We start from the raw sequence: 21,664 nt of genomic DNA, 5'->3' as shown, positions 1-21,664 counted from the left end.
ACCTTTAGGACTTCTTCTTGGAACTGGAGGTATGTCCCTGTGTTGCCAGCGTACTGGGACAGTATAAAAGAGTTGTACATGGCAACCTGTACCAAGTAGACTGCAACTTTTTTGTACCATACTCGTGTTTTCCGCATGGCGTTATATGGCCTGAGGACTTGATCAGAGAGATCAACTCCCCCCTTATACCGATTGTAGCCCAAAATACAATCAGGCCTGAGGACCGTTGTTGTGGTACCTCGCACAGGGACAGGTGAGCGGGGAGGGTGGGTGTGTGTGTAGGGGGGGGGGGGGAGTACGTAGTGTGTGTGCTTGACTTGTTGCCCAAAAAAAAAATGGGGGGGCCAAATGCAGTGCCCTGAACCCCTTATAGGGCCCGGGTCACACTAAAAAAAATTACGGCGGTCTTCTTCTCTGAGGGGCTCCGATCTTCACAGAGGGGAGGGGGGGTCCCTGGCTCCTTCTCGCAGCTCTGCCCGCTGAATGAACTCAGTGGGCTAGCAGAGCCACGAGAAGGGGCCGTTAACCCCTCCCCTACCGGCTGCTATTGGCTGTCCGGCCAATAGCAGCGATCCTGGGGGGGAGACAAAATTGCCACCTCCCCATAGATTTAGGAGGTGATTGGGGGTGTATCCTACAACCCCGATCACAATGTATCTCTGGGTCACACGTGACCCGCATCACCGGAATCGCCGCAAATTGCACATGTGAATTCCCCTGCGATTTGTGGTGATTGCTGACATGGGGGGGTCTGGGCACCCCCCTGATCTACATGAGCAGACACCCCGGTCCGGTCCCCGCCCGGTGTGCGGCAGAGACCGAAATTCCCACTGGCGTACAGGTACGCCCTTGGTCCTTAAGTGGTTAAAGGGGGACTCCAGTGGAAAAATTTTTTTTTTAAATCAACTGGTTCCAGAAAGTTAAACAGATTTGTAAATTACTTCTATTAAAAAATCTAAATCCTTCCATTAATTTTCAGCTGCTGTATGCTCAACAGGAAGTTCTTTTCTTTTTAAATTTCCTTTCTGTCTGACCACAGTGCTCTCTGCTGACACCTCTGTCCATTTTAGGAACTGTCTGGAGACGGATAGGTTTGCTATGGGGAATTGCTCCCTCTATGGACAGTTCCTGACATGGACAGAAGTGTCAGCAGAGAGCACTGTGGTCAGACAGAGAGAAAATTCAAAAAGAAAAGAACTTCCTCTGGAACATACAGCAGCTGATAAGTACTGGAAGGGTTAAGATTTTTAAATAGAAGTAATTTACAAATCTGTTTAACTTTCTGGTGCCAATTGATTAAATTTCTTTTTTCCAGTGGAGTACCCCTTTAAGCTTTCTCCAATGTTATGCTCACTCTCTTAAATCCTAGAGACTCTTAAAATTCTTATATAACAGGTTTTGGGGGTGTCCACTCTAATCCCTGTGATCCCTTATCATTGTTAACTTTCTTCATGTGACAGGCCGATCCTGAGCATCTGCTACCAGGGGTATAGCTATAGAGGTAGCAGAGGTAGCAGTTGCACTAGGGCCCTGGTGCCTAAGAGGGCCTCAAAACACATCTGCCCCATAATAGACCAGTAGTATATTTGGCATATAGAGCCCTATTGCAGATTTTGCATCGGGGCCCAGAAGATACAAACTACGCCTTTGTTTGCTATCTAGGAGTTGAAGTACATACCTGCCACAACTACTGGTGTAATGATCTGGGAGCCATTACATATGACAGTCGTCACTCCTAGTAGTGATATGACACTAACAACTGAGTGATATGTGCAGGACGTCCTGTGGCCACGTGCATTTTCCCTTATGGCAGGGCTTCCAGCTGAAATTTCTCAGCAGGATTATGCTCTCTCACACAGAGCTAGGGCTTCCAAGGAAGGTGTCCACCAGGTTGCAACACTTCTTCAGCCTGCCTGGACACCACATTTATCACCAGTGGAGCAAATATGGTAAGCCAGTTTGGCAACCTATGAATTTGCAGGATCTAAAGGCCCATTTGCAACATTTATTGGCAAATGTGTCTCCTGTTCCTATTTGGAACCTGCTTGCCTCCATGCCGATCTGTATCTAAGCTTGTATTCAGTTTAACAATATTTTTATTATTTTTAAACATAAGGAATAACATACAAAAAGGTAAGACATAGGCATGTCAGGTGTTTCATAAGAATGTTAATACAATTCTAGAATTCAAGGTATTTGTTCATCTTTCCAGACAATGTCACATATCCCACAACAGAAAGAATAATTGGGTCCAAATAGGACTCCACAGGAAAATTAAGAACAAGACAATGGTAACAATAAAATAGATCAAAACAATACAACAACAAGTGAATGTGTCTCTGTACTCTCTGCAGGAAGATATCAATTTACCAAGACAGGTGGACGTCTGCCAATTGTTAACGTCAAGGATTAAGGTCACAAGGTTATGACTTTTCAAAGTAAAGGGAAAATAGGGAATTCTATCCCTTATGTTTATATAAGGCTTTTTATAAATAAATGTTGCTTTATGTATATAGTAGTCTATGGGGGTTTATAATGTTTGATCCAAGATTCCCACAGGGAGACACATTTATCTCTCTTTCCCCTTTGTCCAAAAAGTATTAGTTCATAGTAACAATGTTGTAATATCGTGTTTATTAGCTCATTAATGTGGGGAACCTCTCTCGATCTCCATTTACAAGGTAATAGAATTTTATATGATAAGCATATATGGGCAATCGGAGTCTGGATGTCTTTGGGGAAATCATCCAAACCCGGGAGTAGTAATAGGAGTTCCTCCTTGAGTTGAGAACCTTGGGGGGTCAACTTTAAAATCATTCTCCCTACTTCAGAAATAAAGGGAAATATAGCAGGGCAGGTAAGAAAAATGTGTTTCATAGATTCCTGTTCTTCAACATAGAGGTGACAGATGGGAAAAAATAAGAGATAATTTTTTAGGTGTGTAATACCATCTGTTTACTAATTTGCAATGGTGTTCCGATAGGTTAGCGCACGTTGTTGCTTTCTTAATTATTAAGAAGGTATTCATCCATTTGGATTCTGAAAATGATTTTGTTCAACCATTTGTCTTCATTAAAGTATGAATAAAAGTTTTTTAGACCTTTTTCTTTCTCCTTTGCAGGATCCTGGATCCATGTATGAAATTTTTTTGGAAGAAGAGAGTGAGTATTAGGGAATTTTTGTAGGTGTTTAAACAAAATACCATATGACTTTCTATCTGAGTCGGTTAAATTATATTGTAATTGTAAATCTTCAAATGTTAGTATTTCCTTATCTCTAAATAGGTCAGAAATATTATGAATACCCTTGGAATACATTGGAATCTAAGCTTGTATTCAGGATAGTATCATCATTGCTTGCACATAAAGTTTCATTTGATTCCAACACCCTATACCATAAGACTCTTCTTTGATGTTCATATGGATAATTTCCAAGACAATAATAAAGTCGTTCCATTATAGGAAGACATTATGGTCTGGATGGAGCCATCTTGCTGCTGACACTGTACGATTAAGTGTAGTCTGATGTTTTGCTGTTATGTCATTGTGCCCAGTTACTACCTTGTGCGGAACATTTTTCTACTCAATGACCAATTTGCAGACATTTCATTTTCCTTGTGGATTATTGAACAGCATCACTTATAGCTGACCGGCTCTCCAGGAGAACATCTCATCTGAATAATCGTTCTCTTTTTGGTTGGGCTTGTACAGTACTGATACCAGTGTTCTCTGATGTTACTGCACCATTACTACAATAACTCAGCTGATGGAGAAGGAAGGTGACACAAAATCAATTTTCCTAAATATTTCATCTTGTAAAATGGACATCAAGACAGAAAGTAGGACTATGTATGTTTAATGGAAACTGACATATAAAGATATAGAAAGTATGAACAAAATGAAGTGTTTTGAACGTCTAGACGCAACCTACCTTATACACAAGTTATTATAAAATAATCACCTGTAGATCTCATAAATCCATTTATATATTGATCACAAATAAATATTACTAGTTGTGTTCAAAGCCTTGTCCAGTGTGCATGTAACCCAGCTTTCCCAGTCTCCTGAAGGCTCAGCAGTGATCTGCAGCTCATCCTGCTTGCCTTTCTCACTGCAGCAGCACTTCTATGCCCTCACCCTGCCCACACACTGATGTCTTCTCTTCCCCTAACTCTTCTCTCAGCCTGCAATAAATCTTCTCTTCCCCACCCTCTTTGTCCCTTCTCCCTGCCCCCAACTAACTAACTAACTATTCTCTGTACCTGCCTGCCGAACAGTTAAATCGCACTTTACCGTGACATTCCTTTGGCGGCAAGATGTTTAAACTCCTGGACAATTTCCGCAGCCTGACAGTGATGCGATGGGCTCTGCTGTTTTACTGTTGGGCTGCAGAGATTGTCAGTATTGGGACATCCCAAAACTTTATAACTTTTTTATTTGACATGTAAGAAAAGTGCACCATGTTTAATAGAAATATTTCCAGCTGTTTGAAAATGATACTGGAACATGCATAAACATACATATATACACAAATGTGTGTTTATATATATATATATATATATATATATATATATATATATATATATGGAAATACTGTAAATAAAAAAAACACTGGTCTGTTCACACTTCTGCAAGGAGTATCCCAGATATTAACATCTACAACCTTTCTGTAAGGCAGCAGAGAGATGGAGATAGATAGATGATAGATAGATATGAGACAGATAGATATGAGGTAGATGGATGATGGATAGATATATATATTGTGGCTGAATGACACAGCCTGGAGTTGGCGGCAGCATGAGGAGATCACATAGTGGCTGAATGACACAGCCTGGAGTTGGCGGCAGCATATAGTGGCTGAATGACAGAGCCTGGAGTTTGAGGCAGCATGAGGAGAACATATAGTGGCTGAATGACACAACCTGGAAGTGGCAGCAGCATGAGGAGAACATATGGTGGCAGTATGAGACAGCTTGGAGCTAGCATCAGCATGATGCGAACATATGGTGTCAAAATGAGACAGCCTGAAGCTGGCATCAGCATGAGGAGAACATATGGTGTCAGAATGAGACAGCCTGGAGGTTGCATCAGCACGAGTAGAACATATAGTGGCAGAATGAGACAGCCTGGAGGTGGCAGCAGCAGCATCCGGAGTACTGAAAGGGACCCGGTGACAGAGTGGTGTGGTGGGTGGCAATACCAGTACCCGGTGACGAAGGTTGATGAATAAAGGAAAACTTGGCATCAGATGTATGGCATCAGGCGGGTGGCAGGATCAGAATAGTAGCTCAGGCAGTTAGGCAGAAGAAAACAGTCCCTTTAAGTATGTATTGAAGATATGCATTACATAAAGCTTAACTTTTAATAAGATGCTTATGATAAAATTTATGGACCCAAAAATGTATTTTTAAATAATAAAAACAGAAAGGTGTGCAAAAAAAAAAAAAACATGTGCCCACCTACACCACCAAGTATTGCAAAGACCTCTAAAAGGTGGAAGGGAACAACGTATGGTCCATTGTAACCGGTGGGGCTAAAAACTTCCTCTGTACGGCCCTACTCTCGCCCAATTAATTCCCTTCTTGGCAAGTGTTACACACCCTACTCTCTCTATTTCCACCTAAAAACGCAAAATTCCACCTAAAGACCCTTGTATTTATGCTTTTTTTCCATTCTTATTCTTCACCCTTTATTTATATACTTTCTCTCTTTTATTATTCTTCACTCTTTATCTATATATTTTTATACCGTATTTATCGGCATATAACACGCACTTTTTAGGCAAAATTTTTTAGCCTAAAGTCTACCTGCGTATTATACACCGATAAGCCGCTGCAGTTCAATGATTTAAAGCGGGCGCTTTAAATCAATGAACTGCAGCGGCTTTGCAGGTGCAGAGACCGCCAGGGCTGCCGGCTTCTCTGCCCCTGCCTGTCCTGGGGTCTAGAGCCCTGCTGCCGGCCCTTCTCTCCCCCTGGCTATCGGTGCCGCTGCCCATTCTCTCCCCCTGACTATCGGTGCTGGCGCCGATAGCCAGGGGGAGAGAAGCGGCACCGACAGACAGGGGGAGAGAAGGTATATAGAAAGGGAGATAAAAAGGAAGAGGTGCGCTCCTAGTGTAGAAACCTTTGCTGGAGACGAACCCCAAAAGAAAAATGCAAGCTTGCCAAAGGATGTGGTGCTAAGGGCACAACACCTCAGCTGGCACGTGGGTTCACTTGTCGGTCAGAGGTCAGCTGCTCCGGAGTCCCTCCTGAACAATCTGGTCGCTCAGCGGTAGGTAAGATACAGGCTATGCAAAAATGGACTCTTCTAGGTGCTTCCCCTCGAGATCAATGATGCTAACAATCCCGTTACAGGATGGTACTTAGGACTTTATTTGCAACATAAAAGTTTCGAGCCCATCCGCCGGGCTCTTCATCAGGCATATAAAAGTATACAAATGACTCCGTTTAAAAAGACCTGGAGAGAAATTACAGCCGGGTAAAAGGTTAACATGACGTCACACATAATAAAACATTCTTAAAACATGTCAACATATAATAACTACTATGCTCCTGACCATACTCAGTGAGGGTCCCGTTTTCTTTCTTTAAAAGCACTGTAGTCCCCTCATTACGAGACGCTGTCGGACTTGAGAGCGAGGCTCTTACGTCAGCCCCATTCACAAAAAACAAAACCGGAAGGAGGCTGACACATAGTTCTACACTTTGTAAACAAAGTGCTACGATGTATCCAGCTCCCGTTCCCGTGATTGAAGTCAGTGGAGGATCCCAGGTAAGGGATTGGACCACCTCTAACACCAAGGGTGAGGGATGAAATACTCCATCCTCGACAGTGTAACCTGGGTGATCAATATATACTAATATCAATTATAACTAGATTGTGTTTCTAGTTGTAAATATTTTGTTTGGAATTAATAAAAACAATGTCCATTAATAGGACTGTCTCACAAAACATTTAACCAGGACAGTGTACCCGGGCAATAATTGATGATGTAAAAAAAAAAAAAAAATAAAATAAAATATATATATATATATATATATATATATATTAATGTAATAAATATATAATTAATATATAAAATTGGTAATAAATCGGGACCCCACAGGAGAAGAAATTTAAATTACTAAAATATAATAAAAAAAACACATAATAAATTAGTGTTTAAATTATTAATATAAATTTTAAAGAAAGAACCATGGTATACTCAGATTACAATATTGTTTCTACCGTCTCATTCAAACCCCTAGGTGCAATTGTGGATAATTTGTACATCCAAAAGATTTCCTTCTTTTTCAATAAATCAAAACGGTTAGTAAAATCAACAGGAATATGGTCAATGGGAATGACCGTATAGACATCTCTATCTTCAGGGTGTAATAAAGTACAGTGCCTGGATTCTCCATGCAACATGAACTTGTTTCTGATGTTTTGTCTATGTTTGTTTAAGCGATTCCTCAACGACTGGATGGTCCGTCCTACATATTGTAATCCACATTTACACTCAAGGAGGTATATTACATATAATGAGTCACAGGTAAGTCGATGTTTCATTGCAAACTTCTCTCCAGTACTATTAGAGATAAAATCAGTTTTTTTCTTTTTGATTTCCCTGCAGCATAAGCACCTCTTCATATTACAACTATATGAACCCAAAGGTAGGGTGCATTTTTTAGGATTAGATTTATGTGGTTTAATGGTTTTAATATTACTTGCTGAATTGCAGAAAGTGGTGACAAAATTCAATCTCTGTTTCTCTTCCATATCTTTATCCGTGTTTTTCAAACAATCACCTTGGGGGAGATTTATCAAAACCTGTGTAAAGGAAGAATGGTGCAAAATGGCCTCTGCAAAATGAAAGAAGCAATCTGATTGGTTGCTATGGGCAACTGGGCAACTTTTCCTCTGCACAGGTTCTCATAAATCTCCCCCCTTGTGTTTTGTCTTTCACCTTCATAAATGCATCGTAGAGACTACGATTAAAGCCACTCTTAATGAACAAGAACATGAGGAAATGATGGGTCTATTCAACACCCTCGAACATGAACTGAAAGATGAGTTACAACATCAGGTGGATTTTAATTCTGAATATTTATTTGAAGGAAAATCACACCTAGGGGCCTTAGAATCACGTTTGGGTCTACATTTAAAAATGACAATGTGTACACGAGTGATTGGTATGAATTGATTGACTCATGCACTTTTAAAATGCTCTCTTTTTTATGTGATAAGCGCAGTACACTGTGGGAATTTGAATAAGAACATATGTGAGGTCTTGCGGCAATTGGAGAAATACAATTGCTATGATGAATATCGCAAAGTTAATAATATCATCAGCAGCAGACTAAATAAAATTGAAAAGGAAACAATTGAAAAGAAAGCAAATAAACTCACTAGGGACAGAGCGAACTATGCCCAGGGTAATCCATGGGCGTGGAATACACAACACAAAAATATGAATCCGGATAGTAAGGCGAATGTCCAGTCCACAAATAAAACCAGGACCAATAACCAAGGTTTAAACAAAACTTGAAAAGTTCCTATGGAGGAGGATGAGCAATCCTATAACACTAAATACTATACTAATACAAGGTATAGAACTAAACAAAAATCCAAACACCAAGGTACACCAAAACCACAAGAAATCATAAAACCAAAAGAAGTAAGAACAACAAGAGAAATCATTATAGACAAAAAAGATGACACTAAAGTGAATAAGGAAATAATAACTCCAAAGAAAACACCCATAAAAGAAGTCATACAACGAAGAGATGATAATCATACACCGAATTCTTTGTTTTGCAGGCTAGCAGGAGCCTATTAGGCAAATATAAAAAATTCAGTGAGGAGCACAAGAATAAAAATGAAACTAATTTAAGAGGACAAGTGAACAAAGCACCGTTGCTCCCAAAAGACCCAATTGTACAATTGATTGATTTCGGTATATCAACACATGAGGCTATCTCACCAACAGGGATATGCAGTATAGAGGTGGACACTGCATGTACAGTTGAGGAAGACATCATCCTCATTGATAATATCAACAATGAGGGTTGCTTAGCCCCCTTTCTGAAAAAATCGGAGGAAGTAAGGGTTAACAAACAGGCGGAATCCATCTCTAATGAAGAATGCCCCTTAGATCCTTTTGAGGGGCTTCAGAAGTCACCAATTTCCCTACTTTTACAGGTAATTGAGGGTCACACAGATATGGTCAGTAACAGTACTGGTACATCGACCAACTCAGATACAACATCTCATTCATCACATGATTTTTTAGAGTCACGTCCTCAGAGGACCACAAAGATACCAGGGATGTTTCTGGGCAACAGAAACAAAAGAAAAATAGAAGTAGTAGAGGGAGAAGGGGAGGCAAGAAAAGGAAAAGAGAAATGAAATCGTCAACATCTGGATTAGAGAAGACCACCACTATTAAGATATTTAATCTCTCTAAACAAATTTTAAACCACTAGGAAATCTCCCTACTCCAAAAAGATCTTTCCTTTTGTCCGAACTCCGAGGGCGATGATTTCCAGTTGTTTCTGGATCTCGATAGTTTTGAAAGAAAACTGACACTGCAGCGGTTCTTTGCACGAAAATCAAAGGAATCCAAACCTCTGGATACACCTCAACCAGGTGAACTGTTCTTGGATGGAACTAAACATCAAAATGTAAAGGCGCCTTCCAATTTTTATCCTGTGCATGCCCAAGGGCCACATATTCAGGTCTTTAAAGACCTTGTTTTTGAGGAATTTAAACAGATGTCAAGATCTAATAAAAGTAAAAATAAGCAGATAAATAGTAATTTAACTCAGGAAAAGAAAAAAAGCCCTTGGGAGCTTGAAGAAAAATAATGATTTAGTTGTGCGGTCAGCGGACAATTGAGGGGAGTGGTAGTTATGGATTTTGATTACTATGAGGAAGAATCCCTAAATATATTGTCGGACGAGAAATTTTATGAATGGATTCTGGTGGACCCTTTCAAGAAGATCAACATAGAATATAATGCCCTCATTAATAAAGGGCATTCTGACGGCATTTTGGACAAGAATTAATTTACATTTTTGCAATATCATAATGACAATAGACCTTATTTAAATTTTTTGCCCAAAATTCATAAATCCATTACCAGACCACCCGGCCGTCCTATTATTTCCAATACTAACTGTCTGAAAAGCAATCTTTCTCATTACATTGATTTATTTTTGCAGGAATATGTTACTACCTTGCAGAGCTACCTTCGAGACGCTACTTAGTTAATTGAAAAATTCTGACTATGATATGGGAGCCAGGTATCCATTTTGTCACCTGTGATGTAACATCTTTTTACACCAATATTGAACACAATATTGGGGTACAGTGTGTGAAGGGTTTTTTAGACAATGATTCGGATCTCACTGAGGCTCATAAAGACTTTATCGGCGATGGATTAAGATTAATTTTAGAAAATAATTTTTTTCTTTATAATAAACGAGTGTTTCACCAGAGGAATGGTACGGCGATGGGGTCAAAGGTCGCCCCATCGTATGCAAATCTATTTATGGGGGCTTTTGAGAGAGAATTAATTACCAATGACCCCGAATTTTACCCATATATAGTAACCTACCGCCGTTATATTGATGACCTCTTCTTTTTGTGGAAAGGGCCTGAGTCATCAATAGATTCTTTTCTTATGAAACTTAATTCAAACAATTGGGGTATAAAATTTACCCTAGAGTACAGTGAGCAGAGCATCACTTTCTTGGATCTTAATATCTCCCATGATAATAAAGGATTTGTGACTTCCACACATTTTAAGTCAGTAGACGTCAATAGCTATCTTGAGTTTGACAGTGCACACTATAAGCAATGGCTAAGGAATGTACCCTATGAACAATTTAAATGGGTACGAAAAAACTGCACGGATGACGACACCTTCAAAATGCAAGCAAAGATCCTAACAATTAGGTTTAAGGAAAAGAAATATCCTAAATCAATTATACAGGATGCATTTATGAAGGTGAAAGAGAAAACACAAGGTGATTGTTTGAAAAGCACGGATAAAGATATGGAAGAGAAACAGAGATTGAATTTTGTCACCACTTTCTGCAATTCAGCAAGTAATATTAAAACCATCTTGAATAATCATTGGCATGTCCTTCAGAACGATGTGTTATTAAAATCTATCATACCTATGAGACCTGTTGTCACCTATATGAGAGCCCCCACGCTTAAGAACATCTTAGCGCCTAGTATCATTAAACAACATAAATCTAATCCTAAAAAATGCACCCTACCTTTAAGTTCATATAGTTGTAATATGAAGAGGTGCTTATGCTGCAGGGAAATCAAAAACAAAAAAACTGATTTTATCTCTAATAGTACTGGAGAGAAGTTTGCAATGAAACATCGACTTACCTGTTACTCATCATATGTAATATACCTCCTTGAGTGTAAATGTGGATTACAGTATGTAGGACGGACTATCCAGTCATTGAGGAATCGCTTAAACAAACATAGACAAAACATCAGAAACACGTTCATGTTGCGTGGAGTATCCAGGCACTGTACTTTATTACACCCTGAAGATAGAGATGTCTATATGGTCATTCCCATTGACCATATTCCTGTTGATTTTACTAACCGTTTAGATTTATTGCAAAAGAAGGAAATCTTTTGGATGTACAAATTATCCACAATTGCACCTAGGGGTTTGAATGATACGGTAGAAACAATATTGTAATCTGAGTATACAATGGTTCTTTCTTTTAAATTTATATTAATAATTTAAACACTAATTTATTGTCAGGATTCGGCAGGCTGGAGGTGGATCCTCTGTGTCAGAGAGGGATTGGCGTGGACCGTGCCGGCGGACCGGTTCTAAGTTACTACTGGTATTCACCAGAGCCCGACGAAAAGCGGGAAGCACGGCAAAGTTTAGAGTCCCCATCGAATTTGTCCGGCAAAGATAAGCTGAGGCTGGAAGCGGCCACTCGCTGCGGAGGAGGTGCAGGAGCTGGCGGAGGAGATGGTTGCTGTAGCTGTGGTAGAAGCTGTTGTAGCATAACAGTCAGTTGAGACAGCTGATGGCCTTGTTGCGCTATCTGTTGCGACTGCTGGGCGACCACCGTGGTAAGGTCAGCGACAACTGGCAGCGGGACCTCAGCGGGACCCATGGCAGGATCTACTGTCAGGATTCGGCAGGCTGGAGGTGGATCCTCTGTGTCAGAGAGGATTGGCGTGGACCGTGCCGGCATACTGGTTCTAAGTTACTACTGGTATTCACCAGAGCACGCCGCAAAGCGGGATGGTCTTGCAGCGGCGGTAGCAACCAGTTCGTATCCACCGGCAACGGCTCAACCTCTCTGACTGCTGAGATAGGCACGGTACAAGGGATTAGGCAAGAGCAAGGTCGGACGTAGCAGAAGGTCAGGGCAGGCAGCAAGGATCGTAGTCAGGAGCAACGGCAAGAGGTCTGGAACACTGGCTTGGGACATACAAAGAATGCTTTCACTGACACAATGGCAACAAGATCCGGCAAGGAAGGGAAGGGGAAGTGAGGTTATATAGGGAAGTGCACAGGTGAACACAGTAATTAGAACCAGGCGCCAATCAGCGGCGCACCGGCCCTTTAAATCGCAGAAAGCCGGCGCGCGCGCCCCCGGACAGAACAGGCGGGGAACGAGTCTGGTAAGCGGGCCGGGATGCGAACCGCGAGCGGGCGCGTCCCGCATCGCGGATCGCATCCCGGCTAGGGGCATTATCGCAGCGCTCACGGTCAGCTGGTCTGACCGGGGCGCTGCGAACAAGAAAACGCTGCGAGCGCTCCAGGGAGGAGCGGGGACCCGGAGCGCTCGGCGTAACAGTACCCCCCCCTTGGGTCTCCCCCTCTTTTTGGAACCAGAAAATTTGTGAATGAGGTCCTTGTCGAGAATGTTATCCTCGGGTTCCCATGACCTCTCCTTAGGACCTAAATTCTCCCAATCTATGAGATTTTTTTTTTTTTTACCTCTGACCGTCTTAGACGCGAGAATTTCTTCAATCGAGAAGACATCTGAGGACCCGGAGACAGGAGTAGGAGAGACAACCTTGGGAGAGAAGCGGTTAAGGATAAGAGGTTTAAGGAGAGAAACGTGAAAAGCGTTAGGAATACAGAGAGAAGGAGGAAGAAGGAGTTTGTAGGAGACAGGATTGATTTCGCACTTGATTTTAAAGGGTCCAAGATAACGTGGTCCCAGTTTATAACACGGAAGCGGATATACTTGGCGGAGAGCCACACTTTGTCTCCAGGAGCAAAGACAGGAGGAGTTCTTCTCTTTTTGTCGGCATGCTTCTTCATCCGGGATGAGGCCTGTAGGAGGGATTTTTGAGTCTCTTTCCAGATGATGGAGAAATCCCGGGTAACTTTGTCAACAGCAGGCAAACCAGAAGGCGTGGGAGTGGGGAGGGGGGGGGGGGAAGAGGGTGACGGCCGTACACCACAAAGAACGGGGATTTAGCAGAGGATTCAGAGTCTTTGAAATTGTACGAGAATTCAGCCCAGGGTAGAAGATCGGCCCAATCATCCTGGTGAGAGGAAACAAAATGTTGCAAATAGTCACCAAGAACCTGGTTAACTCTCTCTACTTGCCCATTGGATTGGGGATGATAGGAAGACGAGAAATTTAATTTGATTTTTAGTTGGTTACAGAGAGCTCTCCAGAATTTCGACACAAATTGAACGCCTCTATCCGAGATGATATGTGTGGGAAGCCCGTGAAGGCGAAAAATGTGCACAAAAAATTGTTTCGCCAACTGTGGCGCAGGAAGTGGAATAAAATGTGCCATCTTGGAAAAACGATCAACGACCACCCAAATTACTGTGTTGCCATGGGATAAAGGCAGGTCCGTTATAAAGTCCATAGCAATCTGAGACCATGGTAGCTCAGGGACAGGCAGAGGATGAAGGAGGCCGGCAGGCTTCTGGCGAGGAGTCCCGGGCACTGACTATACAAGCCCGAACAAAATCAGCAACATCCGCTTCCAGAGTAGGCCACCAATAAAATCGAGAGAGGAGTTGGATGGACTTCTTGATGCCAGCATGGCCGACGAGGTGCGAGGAGTGTCCCCACCTGAGGATCTTGAGGTGTTGGCGTGGAGGGATGAAAGTCTTTCCAGGAGGTGTTTGTCTGATGGAAGCTGGGGAAGAGGAGATCAGACATTCAGGAGGAACAATGTGTTGCAGAGGGGCTTCCATTTCGGAGGCATCCGAGGAACGAGAGAGGGCATCAGCCCTGATGTTTTTATCAGCAGGGCGAAAATGAATCTAAAAATTAAAACGGGCAAAAAACAACGACCACCTAGCCTGGCGTGGGTTCAGCCGTTGGGCCGACTGAAGATAAGAGAGATTCTTGTGATCAGTGTAGATGATAATTGGGTATTTGGAACCCTCCAGCAGGTGCCTCCATTCCTCAAGGGCTAGTTTTATGGCCAGCAGTTCTCGATCACCAATAGAGTAATTTTTCTCCGCCGGGGAGAAGGTCTTAGAAAAGAAACCACAGGTAATATTATGTCCAGGAGAGTCTTTTTGTAGGAGTACAGCTCCGGCTCCCACCGAGGAGGCGTCTACCTCCAGTAAGAAGGGTTTAGATGGATCAGGTCTGGAGAGTACAGGAGCAGAAGAAAAGGCAGTTTTGAGACGGTTGAATGCCTCGTCCGCTTGGGGAGGCCAGGACTTAGGGTTGGCGTTTTTCTTGGTTAGGGCCACAATTGGAGCCACAATGGTGGAAAAATGTGGAATAAATTGTCGGTAGTAATTGGCAAACCCCAAGAAGCGTTGGATAGCTCGGAGTCCGGAGGGGCGTGGCCAATCTAACACGGCTGACAGTTTGTCTGGGTCCATTTGAAGTCCCTGGCCAGAGACTAAATATCCTAGATTGGCATTCAAAAAGACATTTCTCCATCTTGGCATATAATTGATTGTCACGGAGTCTCTGGAGCACAAGACGGACATGTCAGCGGTGTTCTTCGAGGTTAGAAGAGAAAATCAAAATGTCGTCCAAGTAAACCACAACACAAATATATAACAGATCACGAAAAATTTCATTCACAAAGTCCTAGAAGACAGTAGGGGCGTTGCAGAGCCCAAAGGGCATAACCAGATATTGAAAGTGTCCATCTCTGGTATTAAATGCGGTCTTCCACTCATCCCCTTCCCTGATGCGGATGAGATTATATGCACCTCTTAAATCCAATTTGGTGAAGATGTTAGCGCCACGTAGGCGGTCAAAGAGTCCTGAGATAAGAGGCAGGGGATAGCGTTTTTTTATAGTGATCTTATTAAGACCGCGGTAATCGATGCATGGCCGTAAGGAACCGTCTTTTTTGGAGACAAAGAAGAACCCCGCTCCAGCAGGGGAGGCGGACTTGCGGATGAATCCCCTTTTTAAATTTTCTTGGATGTAATCCAACATGGCTTGTGTCTCCGGAGCTTACAGAGGGTAGATCCTGCCCCGGGGTGGAGTAGTACCAGGAAGGAGATCAATAGGGAAGTCATAAGGCCTGTGAGGAGGCAAAGTCTCTGCTTGTTTTTTTCAAAAAAACATCTGCATAGTCCACATAGGCCTTGGGGAGACCTGGTATAGGAGGAGCCACAGGGGTTTGACTGGCGGGACTGGGGGCAGACGTGAGGCATTTTTTGTGGAAAGAAGCACCCCAGTTCTTGATTTCCCCGGTGGTCCAGTCAAGGGTAGGGGAATGGCGTTGGAGCCAAGGCAGTCCGAGAAGAATTTCAGAAGTGCAATTAGAGAGGACCAGAAATTCAATTTTTTTGTGATGAGGTCCAATGCACATTAACAGGGGTTCTGTGCGGTAACGCACAGTACAGTCCAATCTTTCTCCATTAACAGAAGCAATGTAGAGAGGTCTGGCGAGACTGGTCACTGGGATGTTGAACCTGTTAACGAAAGAGGCCAAAATAAAATTTCCTGCAGATCCAGAATCCAAGAAGGCCACAGCTGAGAAGGAGGAGTTGGAAGAAGAAATCCGCACAGGCACAGTAAGACCTGGAGAAGCAGAGTTCACACCTAGAGCTGTCTCACCTTTGTGCGGAGTCGGAGTTCCTGACGTGGAGGACGGATAGGACAATCCTTCAGGAAGTGTTCGGTACTGGCACAGTACAGGCATAGGTTCTCATTGCGGCGGCGTGTCCTCTCTTGTGGTGTCAGGCGAGACCGGTCTACTTGCATAGCCTCCACGGCAGAAGGCACAGGAACAGATTGCAGCGGACCAGAGAAGAGAGGAGCCGGAGAGAGAAACCGCCTAGTGCGAACAAAGTCCATATCCTGACGGAGCTCCTGGCGTCTTTCGGAAAAGCGCATGTCAATGCGGGTGGCCAAATGAATAAGTTCATGCAGGTTGGCAGGTATTTCTCGTGCGGCCAGCACATCTTTGATGTTACTGGATAGGCCTTTTTTGAAGGTCGCGCAGAGGGCCTCGTTATTCCAAGATAATTCGGAGGCGAGGGTACGAAATTGGATGGCGTACTCGCCTACGGAAGAATTACCCTGGACCAGGTTCAGCAAGGCAGTCTCAGAAGAAGAAGCTCGGGCTGGTTCCTCGAAGACACTACGAAGCTCAGAGAAGAAGGACTGTACAGTGGCAGTGACAGGATCATTGCGGTCCCAGAGCGGTTTGGCCCATGACAGGGCCTTCCCAGACAGGAGACTGACCACGAAAGCCACCTTCGACCGTTCAGTTGGAAATTGGTCCGACATCATCTCCAAATGCAGGGAACATTGCGAGAGAAAACCACGGCAAAGTCTAGAGTCCCCATAGAATTTGTCCGGCAAAGATAAGTGTAGGCTGGAAGCGGCCACTCGCTGCGGAGGAGGTGCAGATGCTGGCGGAGGAGATGGTTGCTGTAGCTGTGGTAGAAGCTGTTGTAGCATAACAGTCAGTTGAGACAGCTGATGGCCTTGTTGTGCTATCTGTTGCGACTGCTGGGCGACCACCGTGGTAAGGTCAGCGACAACTGGCAGCGGGACCTCAGCGGGATCCATGGCCGGATCTACTGTCAGGATTCGGCAGGCTGGAGGTGGATCCTCTGTGTCAGAGAGGGATTGGCGTGGACCGTGCCGGCGGACCGGTTCTAAGTTACTACTGGTATTCACCAGAGCCCGCCGCAAAGCGGGATGGTCTTGCGGCGGCGGTAGCAACCAGGTCGTATCCACCGGCAACGGCTCAACCTCTCTGACTGCTGAGATAGGCGCGGTACAAGGGATTAGGCAAGAGCAAGGTCGGACTTAGCAGAAGGTCAGGGCAGACAGCAAGGATCGTAGTCAGGGGCAACGACAAGAGGTCTGGAACACTGGCTTGGGACATACAAAGAACGCTTTCACTGGCACAATGGCAACAAGATCCGGAAAGGAAGGGAAGGGGAAGTGAGGTTATATAGGGAAGTGCACAGGTGAACACAGTAATTAGAACCAGGCGCCAATCAGCGGCGCACCGGCCCTTTAAATCACAGAGAGCCGGCGCACGCGCGCCATAGGGAGTGGGGCCGCACACGCCGGGACAGAACAGACGGGGAACGAGTCTGTTAAGCGGGCCGGGATGCGAACCGCGAGCGGGCGCGTCCCACATCGCGGATCGCATCCCGGCTAGGGGCATTATCGCAGCGCTCACGGTCAGCTGGTCTATCCGGGGTGCTGCGAACAAGCAAACGCTGCGAGCGCTCCGGGGAGGAGCGGGGACCCGGAGCGCTCGGCGTAACATTTATTATGTGTTTTTTTTTTTATTATATTTTAGTAATTTTAATTTCTTCTCCTGTGGGGTCCTGATTTATGACCAATTTTATATATTAATTATATATTTATTATTATAATTAATATATATATATATATATATATATATATATATATATATATATATTTTTTTTTATATCATCAATTAGTGCCCGGGAAACACAATCTAGTTATAATTGATATTAGTATATATTGGTCACCCAGGTTACACTGTCTAGGACAGATTATTTCATCCCTCACCCTTGGTGTTACTTACCTGTGATCCTCCTCTGACTTCAATCACGGGAACGGGAGCTGGACACATTGTGGCACTTTGTTTACAAAATGTAATACTATGTGTCAGCCTCGTTCCGGTTTTGTTTTTTGTGAATGGGGCTGACGTAAGAGCCTCGCTCTCAAGTCCGACAGCGTCTCGTAATGAGGGGACTACAGTGCTTTTAAAGAAAGAAAACGGGACCCTCACTGAGTATGGTCAGGAGCATAGTAGTTATTATAGGTTGACATGTTTTAAGAATGTTTTATGATGTATAACTATAGATGTGTGATCCGATGTGTGACGTCATGTTAACCTTTGACCCGGCTGTAATTTCTCTCCGAGTCCTTTTAAACAGAGTCATTTGTATACTTTTATATGCCTGATGAGGAGCCCGACAGATGGGCTCGAAACTTTTATGTTGCAAATAAAGTCCTAAGTACCATCCTGTAACGGGATTGTTAGCATCATTGATCTTGAGGGGAAGCACTTGGAAGAGTCCATTTTTGCATAGCCTGTATCTTAGGGGGAGAGAAGGGGCAGCGGCACCCATTGCCGGCACCGCTCCCCCGTTGCCTCCCCCATCCCCAGTTGTATAATTACCTGTTGCCGGGGTCGGGTCCGCGCTGCTTCAGGCCTCCGGTGTGCGTCCTCTGCATCGTTGCTATGCGCTGCGAGACGCAATGACGTCACTCGTCATTGCGCCACGCCGTGCAGTGCATAGCAACGACGCATGGGACGCACACCGGAGGCCCGGGGATGCAACGGGGCAGCGGCTCCGGCAATGGATGCCACTGCCCCTTCTCACCCCCTGGCTATCGGCGCCGCTGCCCCATTGCTGGTGCCACTTCTCTCCCCCTGGCTATCAGCGCCGGCAATGGGGCGCCGATAGTCAGGGGGAGAGAGCGGGCAGTGGCGCAGATAGCCAGCGGGAGAGAAGTGGCAGCAGCAGGGCTCTAGACCCCAGGAAAGGCAGGGGGAGAGAAACGGGCAGCGACGGTCTCTCTCCCCCTGCCTTTCCTGGGGGTGTATCGAGGTATACGCATGCACACACACGCACCCTCATTTTACCAAGGATATTTGGGTAAAAAACTTTTTTTACCCAAATATCCTTGGTAAAAAGAGGGTGCGTGTTATAGGCCGTTGCTTGGTATACCCCGATAAATACGGTATATATTTTTAATTTTTTTTTATAATAAATAAGCATCTTACTAATCTAAGTATGTGTATTCTACATTGCATTCAATGTGTGTGTGTGTTATATGTATATATGTATGTGTGTATATATGTATATGTGTATATATATATGTCTATGTGTGCATTCATATGTGTGTGTATGTACACACTTACACATGTTTAGTTATAATTTTTTTTCTCTCTATTGCACTGAATTCACAAAAGATATCACCCCAATTATTAACTATAACACCATTTGTGTATTTATTTATTTGCCCGTGGAGTGCAAATGGCCTACTTAAATCTCCGTCTCATGTCAGGAGTGGCGTCCTCTCCCCGAGGAAAATACTGATCCCGTTTAGCTAGTCAGAGGCCTCTCACCCAGCCAAGCCAGATAACCCTGCTCTGTACTGACGAGGGGCAAGTACCCCGAAACAGCTGTCTGCAGATGGGTTCTCTTTCCTTCTGGAGAGAGTTCTGGCTTGGCATAAAATCCCAATCAGTTCTGAGACTTCTTAACTGGAGTCGGAGCTGGTTGCGGGACACACTACCTGTATAGGGGGTGTGGTGAGCTCATTTGAATATTTTTCAGAACATTATACTTAACACAAAGTGTCCTGTGTTTTATACTAGTGTTTATTTAGATAATTTGCTATAATCTCCAATTGTATATATATCTACTATTTCCTCTTTTTCTTTCTTTTCCCAATCCTGTTCTTACCCTCTTACTCAACTGGTTATTATGACTCCTATATGTGGAATACTCATTCCAGGTTTAATATAAATCTTTTTATCTCCTCCCTCAATTATGACATCACTATTTCCCTACCCTATTTAAACCTGAATCTTGGATCAATTTGCTGATATCCACTACCTTTGGCTACTGAAGAATAAGACGGCCAGTCTTGAAACGCCTATAGCCCTGCTTTTTATATAATACTTGCTGCAACCACCTCTCATACCTGACTTGAGCACACCTCCAGTTTGGGCAGCGCTGCAGACTCCTACAATTGGGACCACTGTGAATTGCGCCCGCGATTCTCCCTCTCCAGCACACGAGGATGCCAGGGACAGCATTCACCCCATTATCTCTGTCATCTCCATGGCCGGATGCATTACCGTGCCAGCCTGATCTGCCGATACCAAGCACTTTATTGAGACCGCGCACCTGGACCCAGGCCGGACACCATCCCGTGCCAACGCCGACAGTTATCCTCATGACAGGACTGCCACTCCCGTACACTACCAGCAAGCGGTGATCTCTGCAATGGCAGACAGGTACTATCTTTCCAATACCTTTGACGCCATTCTCTATATAGCTTCCTGAACTGTACCATCCTTGCGCTTTAATATTTAATATTACCGTATTACCATCTACCTCGAACACTATCATCTACCTCGGATTTTATTATCTGCAGACGCTTTCTCATATTTTTACTATTTATGACTGCAAATCACAGGTGGTTGCACAGAAGTGACTTTCAATATTGATTCATATTCTAATTTTTTTAGAAGGAGGAGGACAGACACGGGTGTAGGATTAAATAGAGAGGTCAGGATGAGGACGATGGACAGAGGGGTGTAGGGTAAGATAGAGGTGTCAGGATGAGGAGGACGGACACAGGGGTGTAGGGTAAGATAGAGGGGTCAGGATGAGAAGGACGGACAGAGAAGTGTAGGGTAAGAGAGGGGTCAGGATGAGGAGGACGGACTGAGGGTTGTAGGGTAAGATAGAGGGGTCAGGATGAGAAGCACGGACAGAGGGTTGTAGGGTAAGATAGAGAGGTCAGGATTAGGAGGACGGACTGAGGGGTGTAGGGTAAGATAGAGGGGTCAGGATGAGGAGGACGGACAGAGGGGTATAGCATAAGATAGAGGGGTCAGGATGAGAAGGACGGACAGAGGGGTGTAGGGTAAGATAGAGGGGTCAGGATGAGGAGAACGGACTGAGGGGTGTAGGGTAAGATAGAGGGGTCAGGATGAGGAGGACGGACTGAGGGGTGTAGGGTAAGATAGAGGGGTCAGGATGAGTGTAACATTCACGTTTCTGAAGACAGGAACTCCGGTGTATGTGGATCCGCTGGACCTGAGTGGCAGATGACTCGGACTGTATCAGGGAGTGGAGTGTAAGGTGCCGCTGGTCTTCACCAGAGCCCACCGCAAAGCAGGATGGGCTTGCAGCTGCAGGCAACACCCAGGTCGCTACCCCTGGCACGACTTAACCACACAGGCGGCTGAGAAGATGCGAGGCACAGGAGGGATGAGGCAACTCATAGTCTGGATAGCAGTAGGTCAGACCAGGCGGCACAGTAGCATAGTCGGGATGTAGCAGGAGTTATGTATGCAGGTGGAAGAGGAGCAAGGTCAAGTCACAAGAGCTGGAGATCTGGTACACGGCAAGGCAATACAATGGAACGCTTTCTCTAGGGAACAAGGCAACAAAAATCCGAAAAATCTTTTCAGGACACAAGGAT

At 44.3% G+C, this 21,664-nt stretch overlaps 1 long non-coding RNA gene across 1 annotated transcript in view; it reads left to right on the top strand.

Annotated features, from left to right (window-relative positions):
* Positions 1-3,118: 3,118 nt before the first annotated feature.
* The window catches only part of LOC130276816 (uncharacterized), an 87,972-nt gene continuing 69,426 nt past the window's right edge, over positions 3,119-21,664 (top strand). The window contains exon 1 of the long non-coding RNA XR_008845255.1: positions 3,119-3,161. This is a non-coding gene — a long non-coding RNA (uncharacterized LOC130276816). The remainder of the gene's footprint in view (positions 3,162-21,664) is intronic.

The sequence above is a fragment of the Hyla sarda genome, chromosome 6, assembly GCF_029499605.1.
Source record: "Hyla sarda isolate aHylSar1 chromosome 6, aHylSar1.hap1, whole genome shotgun sequence".
NCBI classification, from domain to species: domain Eukaryota; kingdom Metazoa; phylum Chordata; class Amphibia; order Anura; family Hylidae; genus Hyla; species Hyla sarda.
This window is presented reverse-complemented; position numbering and strand designations above follow the sequence as displayed.